The sequence below is a fragment of the Callithrix jacchus genome, chromosome 12, assembly GCF_049354715.1.
Source record: "Callithrix jacchus isolate 240 chromosome 12, calJac240_pri, whole genome shotgun sequence".
NCBI classification, from domain to species: domain Eukaryota; kingdom Metazoa; phylum Chordata; class Mammalia; order Primates; family Cebidae; genus Callithrix; species Callithrix jacchus.
In genome coordinates, this window is record NC_133513.1 from 37,869,594 (window position 1) to 37,880,660 (window position 11,067).

Consider the following 11,067-nt stretch of genomic DNA (forward strand, 5'->3'; position numbering starts at 1 on the left):
CATATTATCCCTTTTATTAAACCAAACTTATTTAATTCATACTGAGGTTAATACTAGATTTATTTATTCATCTAGTTAATCTGACAAAATATTAAGAAAATATTTAAAGGAAAAAAGCAAACAACACCTTGGAATTAAAAAATAGTTAACTACGTTTTTATACAGTTTAATGTTCCATAGTGTTGTTAAAAGTCATATTGACTGTCTTAATATTAAAAACAACAGTATTTATATTTCTGAGAGAATAGAGAAAAGTTTTTTGTTTTGTTTTAAAAACAAGCTTGGAGGTCTTAGATACACAATTGCAACTGGTAATGGAGACATGAAAAAAATATATGCTAAACACGTGAACACATTTTTATATTACCCCTTTAGAACTCTAGAAATTATGCAAACCCTAGAAAATGACCCTCCCAACCCTGTTTGACAGCAATACAATTATCTGTCTCAATTCAGAATTCACATAATTAATTACAATACATAATAGTTCAGTTTTTTAAAAATGCAATAAAACCAGACAGCCAAGATACAAGAAATTAGAAGCAAAACATTTAATGAATGCACACATTTAAGAATATTTAAATACTACTTTAAAATTTTTAAGAAGAATTTGTTACATACCACCTAAGACTTCCAAGCCACTTTCTGCTGCAACAGAAAAAAGCTGCAAATTAAAAGGACAGGAAACAAAAACAAAACCCAAGCAAAAGCTTCGTGTTGAAATGTCACAGCTCTGAGGCGCGGTCTGGTGCCTGAACTGGCAGCTATGGCTCCAAAGAGAGCCCCAGAGCTTACACGCTTGAAATCACAAACAAAAATAAGGAAACAAAAATGATCAGCAAATTTTAGTAACTAATCTTCCCGATTTTTAGAAAAGTTCCGTTAATCTAAATACAGTGTTTCACAGAACAAAACAAAGGTTCTTCATCAAAAGGTCTGCACATCTAAAAACCTGTTACAAACAGGTTTTCTTTCACCATAATTAGAGGGGGAGGCGGCCGCAAGGACGCTGTCCTGCTACTCCTGGCTGTGGGCCTGTGCCTGCCCTAATGTCTGGCCGTAGAAAGCGACCTGCTGTCTGTAATGTTCCGCCCAGGCCATTGGGTAGTCCGGCGGGGAGCTGGCCTGAGGAGCCCTGCTGGCAACGTGACTCTATTTTTTGTAATAGTCTTCCCAGGCCTTACTATAGCTGGGCTGGTTGCTCTGCGGCTGGCTCTGCTGGCTTGGGACCTGCCATGTGGGCTGCTACCACGCCTGGTAGGTGCTGCCTCAGCCCTGGGTCAGAAAGGCCGGAGGACCACTCGCGGGGGTGCTGTGGGGGAAGCACCCAGAGCTCCTTGGAGGAAAGGCGTTTTGATGATGTAGGGCAGGTGGCTGGCTGAAGGGACTCTGTCCGAAGGCTCCAGGTGCTCCAAGACTGGTCCCACCAACTTTCTCATCTGTGAGCTGCCTGGCCACCTCGATCTGCTGGGGAATCCCCTTGATGGTGAATCTCCGCAGGTTAGGGTCCAGTTGGGAGGGGGGTTCCTCTGGAGCTCCACATGCGCCCCTGACTGCTGGTTGATGCTTTTGATGTTCTCACCCCCTTTGCCTATGACAAGGCCACATTTATGGGCTGGCACCATGTATGTTATCTCCTGGACGCCACCAGGGGCTCCCACACTGCAGTCGCCACGGCCACGACCTCTTCCTCTGGCTACTGCCAGGCCTCCAAAGCCGTCTCTTTCCTGGGCTGTAAGAATCAGCTCGTTGATGATGTGCACTGCATGCTGACACCGATCCGGAGGGCCCATGACCTGCGCAGCTCTTTCTGGACTAATCCCATCGTCTGGTTTAAACTGAATCCTCACACCAGCATCACTCTGGATCTTTTTGATCATTTCCCCGTTTCTTCCTATTACAATCCCCACAGCGAATCTAGGCACAGATACCTCAATACTGCCTCCTCCCATTCGGGAGCTGAAATCACCCCGGGAGTGTACACCCCGAAAGTCAGCTTGGTCTTTTTCTCGGAAAATCTCTAGTACCATTTCTCTTGCTTGTTGTACTTTAAATGGGTCTTCAGTGATACGAAGAGCCTTGTCTGCTCCCGTGGGCAATGGGCCGTCCTGGATCATGACCATCTTCACGCCTTTCGGCTCCTGCAACTGCTTGATTGTTTCCCGTCCTCTGCCGATGACAAGACCCACTTTAGATGCGGGAATGAGAATCTCCTGGATTGTGCTGTTGCTGTCTATGTCATGATGAAAGCCAGGTCCATTTAGACAGCGGTCCGCAATCTGCCCCAGGAGTTGTTTGGCGTGTTCAATAATTTCTGTGGTTCCAGTAAGTACCCAGGGCCTCTCTGGAATCCCAGAACTCTCTGAAGCAATCTGAATTTTGCAACCAGATTCTGCTTGAATCCGTGAAATCTGCTCACCTCCCCTGCCGATAATAAATCCAACCATTTCGTCAGGCACTTTGAATTCTTCCCTTATTACGGTCCTTTGATGTACCATGGCCCCCCTAACTGGTTACCTACTCCATCATCCAAGGATCGTTTTTGTACTCCATATCCATATACTGAGGGGTCCACTAGAGGTGTGGAATTACTCAAGTGAGGAATTGAATCAATTTTAGCAGCAATCTACTGTGTGATGGACTTTTTAAAGCACTGGAGCTTCTGTGGTGAAAAAGAACCACCAGGCCTGGTACTTAAGAGTCAGCAGCTGCCAGACCCGGTGCAGGGCATCCACAGAGGCCTCGGCCTTCATCCCCACAGGAGCGCTCTGCCCCTGCGCCAGCTCCGCCATTACCACCCCCACCGCCGACGCCGCTGCTCGGCTCCCCGGTCCGGCCTCCCGCCACTTTGCCTGTTTTTTAATTGGGTTATTTGTCTTTTTATTTTGGTTATAAGAGTTTTTAATATACTCTGGATACTGTGCCCTTTACAGATATATGATTGGCAAATATTTTCACCCATTATTTTCAATTATTTTCACCCATTCTGTAGGTTATGTTTTTACCTTCTTTTTCTTTTCTTTTTTTTTTTTTTGGAGATTGGGTCTCACTCTCTCACCCAGACAGGAGAGCAGTGGCACTGTCACGGCTCAGTGCAATCTCCATCTCCCAGGTTCAAGCGATTTTCCTGCCTCAGCCCCCTGAGTAGCTGGGATTACAGGTGTGCACCACCGCCACCTGGCTAATTTTTGTATTTTTCGTGGAGACGGGGTTTCACCATGTTGGCCAAGCTGGTCTTGAATTCCTGACCTCAAATGATCCACCCACCTCAGCCTCCCAAAGTGCTGGGATTACAGGCGTGAGCCACCACGCCAGCCCTTTTTACTTTCTGGATGGTGTCCTTTGAGGAAGAAACAGTTTAATTTCAGTGAAATTCAGTTTATCTTTTTTTCTTTGTTGTTTATTCTTTTGTGGTCAAATCTGAGAAACCATTGCCAAACCAAAGGTTATGAAGATTACTTCTGTATTTTCTTCTGAGACTTTTATAGTTTTAGTTCTTACATTTAGATCTATGATCAATTTTGAGGTAGTTGTACATGGTATGAGGTAGGATCTGACTTAATTTTTTAATATCTGAATATCCAATTGTTACAGCATCATTTGTTGACTTGAACTGCCTTGGTCACTTTGTTAAACATTAATAGGCTGTAAATGTAAGCGTTTATCTCTGAACTTGCAGCTCTAGCCCGTTGATCTGTATGTCAATCCTGATGCCATTGCCACATCATTTATTACTGTAGCTTTGTGGTACATTTGAAACCAGGAAGTCTGAGCCCCCTCCACATTTATTGTTATTTTTCAAAATAGTTTTGGCTATTCAGGGTCCCTTGAACTTCCATACGAATTTTAGGATCACTTAAGCCTGACTTGTTGCTTGCCGACTTCCCCAAAATTAAACTGGAATTTTGATAGGAATTTCTTGGACTCTGTAGATAAATTTGGAGAGTATGCCATTCCTTCTGAACAATATTAAATCTTCTGATCCAGGAATATAGGGTTTCTTTCCATGTATTTAGATCTTTAATTTTTTCAACAATGTTTTATAGTTTCCAATGTGTAAACTTTGGAAAGTTTTTTTTTAAACTTTTCACACTTCTTTTCTTAAAATTATTCCTGTTTTCTTCTTTTCCACACTTTTATAAATGGGATTGTTTTCTTAATTTCATTCTCAGATGCTAGAATGTAGAAATATGATTGAATCGTGTATGGATTTTGCATCTTGCAAACTTGTTGAACAAATTTATTGGTTACAATCTTTTTGTTTTGTATTTTGTTTTTGAGATAGGGTCCTGCTCTGTCACCCAGGCTGGAGTGCAGTGGCACAATCAAGGCTCACTGCAGCCTTCACCTCCCAGGCTCAAGTGATCCTCCTACCTCAGCCTCACAAGTAGCTGGAACTATAGTCACACACCACTATGCCTAATTTTTTACTTTTTATAGAGACAGGGTCTCACTGTTACCCAGGCTTATCTCAAACTCCTGGACTCAAGCAATCCTCCTGCCTCAGCCTCCCAAAGTGCCAGGATTACGGGAGTGAGCCATCATGCAGGATTGCACAATCTTTTTTTTTTTTTTTTTTTTTTTTTTTTTTTTGGTGAGACAGTCTTGCTCTATCACCAGGCTGGAGTGCAGTGGCGCCATCCCGGCTCACTGCAACTTTCGTTTTCCAGTTTTAAGCAATTCTCCTGCCTCAGCGTTCCAAATAGCTGGGACTACAGGCGCTCACCACCACACCCAGCTAATTTTTTTATATTTTTAGTAGAAACGGGGTTTCACCATGTTGGCCAGGATGGCCTCGATCTCTTGACCTCATGATCAGCCCACCTTGACCTCCCAAATTGCTGGGATTACAGGCATGTGCCACTGCACCGAGCCTACAATCTTTTTTTTAAATGGATACATTATTAGTATCTGCATACAATACCATGTCATCTACAAATATAGAGAGTTTTACTTCTTCCAATTTGGAAGCCTTTCCTTTCTTTTTCTGGCCTAATTTCTCTAGCTAGAATATCTAGTACAATATTGAATAGAAGCAGCAAGAGCCAAAATCCTTGTCTTGCTCTTGATGGTTGGGGAAAGCATTTCGTCTTTCACCACCGAGTATCATGTTAGTGGTAAATTTTTCTCAGATGCCCTATATTAGATTGAGGAAATTTCCTTCTACTTCCAGTTTGTTGAGTGTTTTTATCATGAATTGGTATTAGATCTGTCAAATGCCCTTTCTGAACCTATTAAATTAATTATGTGGCTTCTGTCCTTTACTGATAAGTTTCATTATATTAATTCACTTTCGGATACTTGATCAACCTTGTATTCATGTAATGCATCCCACTTGCTCATGGTATGTAATCCTTTTACATGTTGTTGGGTTAAATTTTCTGTGCTGATATACTTTGTTGAGGATTTTTGTGTTTCTCTATAAGGGATACTGGTCCGTAGTTTTCTATTCTTGTGATGTCTTTGTCTTATTTTGGAATCAGAGCGTTACTGCTCTCATAGAATCAAGAAGAATGTCCCTTTCTCTTCTATTTTTTGAGAGTTTGTGAGAGACTGATACCAATTTTTTGTCATATTTTGGTAGAATTCACCAGTGAGGGCATTTGGGCTTTGGCCTAATTCAAACTCTTCACTTGATAGAGAGCTTCAGATTTTTTTTTTTAATTTCACCTTTAAATCAGTTTCTATAGTTTGTGGCTTCCTAGGGATTTGTCCATTTTATCTAAGTTATCTGATTTGTTGGCACAGTATTCCCTTATAATCTCATTTATTTCCATAAAATCAATGATGCCCCATCTTTTTATACCCCATTTTAATCATTTGAGGCTTCTCTTTTTTTCTTGGTCAATTTAGCTAAAATTTTGTCCATTTTGTCAATCTGTACAAAGAAACAACTTGTTTTCATTGGTTTTCTGTTTTGTTGTTATATTGTTTCATTCATTTCTTTTCTAATATTTATTTTTTTCCTTCCTTCTATTTACCTTGCACTTAGTTTACTCTTATTTTTCTAGTTTCTTAAGGTGAAAAGTTAGGTTGTTAGTATGAATATGTGTTGTTTTTGGTTTGGTTTATTTTGAGACAGAGTTTCCCTCTTGCCGCCTAGGCTGGAGTTCAAAGATGTGATCTCAGCTCTTTGCAACCTCTGCCTCCCAGGGGCAAGCGATGCTCCCGCCTCAACCTCCCGGGTAGCTGGGATCACAGGCCACCACACCAAGCTAATTTTTGTATTATTAATAGAAACAGGGTTTCACCACGATGGCCAGGCTGGTCTTGAACTCCTGACCTCAGGTGATCCAACCTGCCTTGCCCTCCCAAAGTGCTCAGATTACAGGTATGACCCACCACACCCAGCCATGTATTTGTTAATATAGACAACTACAGCTATAAATTTCCCTCTGGGCACTGCTGTAACTGCATTTCATATGTTTTGGTATATATTGTGTTTTTGTTTTCATTCATCTCAAAGTATTTTCTAGTTTACCTTGTGATTTCTTCTTTTTATCTGTTGGCTATTTAGGAGTGTGTTACTTAATTTATACCTATTCTAATTCAGTCCATTTTGGTTGGCAAACATGCTTGGTATGATTTCAATTATTTTAAATATATTGGATTGTGTTATGGCCTACCATACTGTCTACCTTGAAGGGTGTTCTACACACCCTTAAGTAGAATGTGTGTTCTCCTATTGTTGGATTGTGTGCTCTGTGGAGGTCTGTTAAGTTAAGTGGCTTGTAGTGTTGTTCGAGTCTTCTATATCCTTCTCGATCCTATGATTCATTCCCTTCATTATGCAAAGTGGGGTACTGAAGTCTTTATTATTGTTAATGTGCCTGTTTCTTTATTATTGTTAATGTGCCCTTCAGTTCTGTTAGGTTTTGCTTAATGTGTTCAAGGCTCTAATGTTAGATGCATGTAAGTTAGTAATTTTATATCTTCTTATGCATTGACTTTTTACTATTACGGAATGTCTCTTTTTATCTTTAGTAACTTTTTTTGTATTAAAGTCAATCTTTTCTGGCATTACTGTAGCCACTCCAGTTCTCTTATGATTGCCATTTGTACAGTAAATATTTTTCATTGTTTACTTTCAACCTGCTTGTGTCTTTGAAACTAAAGTGTGTCTCCTGTAGACAACATACAGTTAAATCTTGTTTTGTTATTCAATCCAGTAACTACCACCTTTTTATTTGATCATTGAATTCATTTACATTTTATGTTATTTATGTAATAGGATTTATATATCCCATTTTGCTTTTTTATATTGATACATAATATTTTACTTATTTATGGGATACATGAGAGTATTTGTTACATGCATAGAATGTGTAATGATCAAATCAGGGTACTTGGGTTATCCATCACCTTAGGTATATTTATCATTTCTATATGTTGGGAGCATTTCAATTTCGCTCTGCTAGCAATGTTGAAATATACAATACATTGTTGCTTACTACAGTCACCCTACTCGGCTGTCAGACATTAGAGCTTATATATGTTCTATCTAGCAATATATGTGTACCTAGTAACCAACTTCTCTTCATCCTCTCCGCCACTTTGCTTCTACTTTTCCATATTTCTTGTGTATTTTTTGTTTCTATGTTCCCTTTACTGCCTTCTTTTGTATAAATAAAAATTTTCTAGTGCAAAAATTCTATTTTTGAATTATTTTCTTGGGGATCAATTACTCTAGTGATTACAACACACACCATAAGATATCAAAATCTATTTTAGATTTATACTAACTTAATTCTATTGAGATATAAAAACTTTACCCCTGTATGGCTCTATTCTGTCCCCCACTTTCGATACTAGATCTGTATAGAAATATATAGATCTATATTAGATCTGTAGGTGTTACAAACTCAGCAACACATTGTTGTAACTATTGCTTTTTACAATCAAGTCTTATAAAGAGGCTGAAAGAAGAAAGGAGTACATATTTATCACTTCTTGTATTAACCTTTTCATTAACCATCTAGTTCCCTTCATTTGCTGCTTTGACTTCAAGTTACCATCTGGTTTCATCTCATTGCTGCAATGTAACTGTTTCCACCTGCCTCCTGTGCTGCTATGGTCATTGTCAGAAGTGCTTTGTTTCGTATTTCCTATTAGGTGGATATGTCTGCTAGAAACAAACTCTTTCAGCTTCTGTTTGCCTGGGAATATCTTTAGCTCACCTTTGTTTCTGAAAGAGTTTTGCTAGATATACTATTCTTGGTCAATGGTTTTTGCTTTTGTTTTTTGTTTTTACTTTCTGCACTTTGAATGTCCTCACACTGCCTTCTGGTCTCAATTGTTTTTGATGAAAAGTCAGCTATTATTCTCATTGGGGTTCCCTAATGTATGATGAGTCATTTTTTTCTTACTGATTTCAAGATTTTCTCTTTGTCTTTGTCTTCAACATTTTAACGATAATGTGTCTGAATGTAGGTCTCTGCATTTATTCTTGAAATTCATTGAGTTTCTTTGATATTCGTGTTAATGTTTTTTATCAAACTTAGGAATTTTTCAACCATTATTTCTTAGAATATTTACTGTGCCCCTTTTTTTCCTCCTCTCTTTCTAATACTTCCATTATGGATATGTTGGTGTGCTTGATAGTGTCCCACATTATTCCGATGCTGTGTTCCTTTTTCTTCATCCTTATTACTGTCAATCAGGTCGCATAATCTCTTGTCAATTTATCTTCAGGTTTGCTAATTCTTTAATCTACTATCTCAAATCCACTGTTGATTGAGTCTCTTTAGTGAAGTTTTAATTTAATTTATTATAATTTTCAAATCTAGAATTTCCATTTGGTCTGTTTTAAAAATAATTTATATCTCTTTACTGATATTCTTTATTTGGTAAGACATCACCATACTTTTCTTTCATTCTTTAAATGTGGTTTTCTTTAGTTCACTGAACATATTTATAACAGCTACTTCATGTCTTTATCAGCTAAGTTCCATATCTGGGCTCCCTCAAAAGTTGTCTCTATTGCTTGCTATTTTCCCTATCACACTCTCTTATTTCAATATTTTAGAACATAATTGGTATGAATTCTGGATACTGATTCTCCTTCCTTTTTCACCTGGTCTCTTGTTATTGTTTGTTTATTGATTGGTATGGACTAATTCTATGAAGTCAGTCACTTTTTCCCCAATGTTCAGCTTCCAGTGTTCCTGCTCAGAATTTTTTCTTTGTTTTTAATCTTTTAGACTGATTACCTCAGGATTTCTCCTGGGTCAGCATAAGCCATTTACTGGTCAAAAGTTGTGATTAAGCCCCCTTAACCAGTTAGATGCTTACCCCTTAAGTCAGCATCTAAATAGGGTTTGGAGGCCTCTACCAAAATTCAAGGAGTTTACATTTATTTCTACATTCACCCAGGGACCGGTAGTTAGGGTGTCTCTTCTCTGATCATTTCTAAGGGGGCACAATCTTGAGCCTCGGATACTGTGTTCCAGACTGCCAGAAATGTATGTGATTTCATTGTATTTATTTATTGTTTTTTTGGCCCAGCTTTCTAGGAGTTGCTCCAATCTAGTGTTTGATCAGAATGTGTGTTTAAGGCCCTTGTACCAGTGAGGCACCTAACACGCCCTCCTTTTTTTGATGGATTTGTGTGTAAATTGGGAAGTGTTTTCAAGTTGACCCACATTCTGCTCTGATTGCTCCTGAGTGGGTACGGCCTAGTACATGATCAGCCTTCCTAACTCCCAGAATTCGCTGTGATGCCAAGAGGGCTCTTGGGATCTTGGCTGTCTCTTTTCCCAGTTATCTGTTAAATTTCTGGTTGTCCTGCCCTTTTGCTTATTGCTACCAGTGTCACAGAGTTATGAGCACCCTTTTAGTTGCTCTCCACCAAGATATTCATTGTTTTCAATAGCAGTCTCATGCACAGAATTATCCACATCCTGTTCTGAACAAAATCCTTCCTCTCAGGCAGAGCTGTATGTTCTTTATTCTTACTGTCTGCTTTCTCCCTGGGTAGAATGTCTGAAGCACTGCAAAGGAGCTGGGAGTGGGAACAGCTATCTGCAGCTCTGCTCTACAAGTAGGTACTAAGGGGAATGGCCCCTGGTATTCTCAGCTTCCTCCTTTCAGTGTGGAACCTCTGCCCTAGGAGTGAGTTGGGGTGGAGTAATCAAGGCTCCGGTATTCTCAGCCTGTTGCTCCTGCAATAGAGCTTCTGCTAAATGACTCGGTGCTCAGAAGAGGAAGTAAACCTCAGTCATCATGGCCATGGCTCTCTAAAATAGAGTTTCTGCAACACAGGGCCAAGGGGGATGAGAAACAGCATCTTGTCCCTCCCAGAGTGAAATCATAACCTAGACTGCGAGCTATTCAGAGAGGAAGCCTTGTGTTCTTGACCACACCCGCCCAGAGTAGACCCCCTAGAGCAGAGTTTCCATAAGGCAGAACTGAGAGATTGTAGATCGTGTCATGTTCAAATGCCACGGACCTTCCCTCACTGTTTTTACCAAAATTTATTAGATTTTCTTAAATGAGCATTTCTCCATTTGTTGTTTGCTCTTAAAACAATTTCCAGATATTTAAATGAATTAATATTTATCATTTTCTCTAGTAAAAGAATTGCTTTTCTAGAAAATGGGGCATCTGAGCTACTGAGTCCTAAAGTACTGCTCCTAATTTTTACTTTTTTTTTTTTTTTGAGACAGAATTTCGCTCTTGTTACCCAGGCTGGAGTGCAATGGCGCGATTTCCGCTCACTGCAACCTCCGCCTCCTGGATTCAGGCGATTCTCCTGCCTCAGCCTCCTGAGTAGCTGGGATTACAGGCACGCGCCACCGTGCCCAGCTAATTTTTTTGTATTTTTAGTTAGAGACAGAGTTTCACCATGTTGACCAGGATGGTCTCGATCTCTTGACCTCGTGATCCACCCGCCTCAGCCTCCCAAAGTGCTGGGATTACAGGCATGAGCCACCGTGCCCGGCCAATTTTTACTTTTTTACCATGACCATGAGAAAATGGAGTGCACTGATGAGAACTCTGACCATCAGGTGCACAAGACCTAGGCCTGAGCCCTATATCTGCCCCTCACCAGCTGTGTGGCTAGAGCTT

General features: G+C 40.0%; 1 long non-coding RNA gene and 1 pseudogene across 2 annotated transcripts in view; both read right to left on the reverse strand.

The window, feature by feature from the left end:
- Positions 1 to 1,025, reverse strand: part of LOC100405859 (uncharacterized) — a 46,544-nt gene extending 45,519 nt beyond the window's left edge. Inside the window, exon 1 of one of the 2 annotated variants that reach the window (XR_013524825.1) lies at positions 622 to 774. This is a non-coding gene — a long non-coding RNA (uncharacterized LOC100405859). Of the gene's footprint in view, positions 1 to 621 lie in introns of both variants that reach the window. The other variant, XR_013524824.1, reaches the window with a different exon arrangement.
- Positions 1,026 to 1,175: 150 nt separating this feature from the next.
- On the reverse strand, positions 1,176 to 2,628 carry LOC144576409 (far upstream element-binding protein 3 pseudogene; annotated as a pseudogene).
- Between the last annotated feature and the right edge of the window lie 8,439 nt (positions 2,629 to 11,067).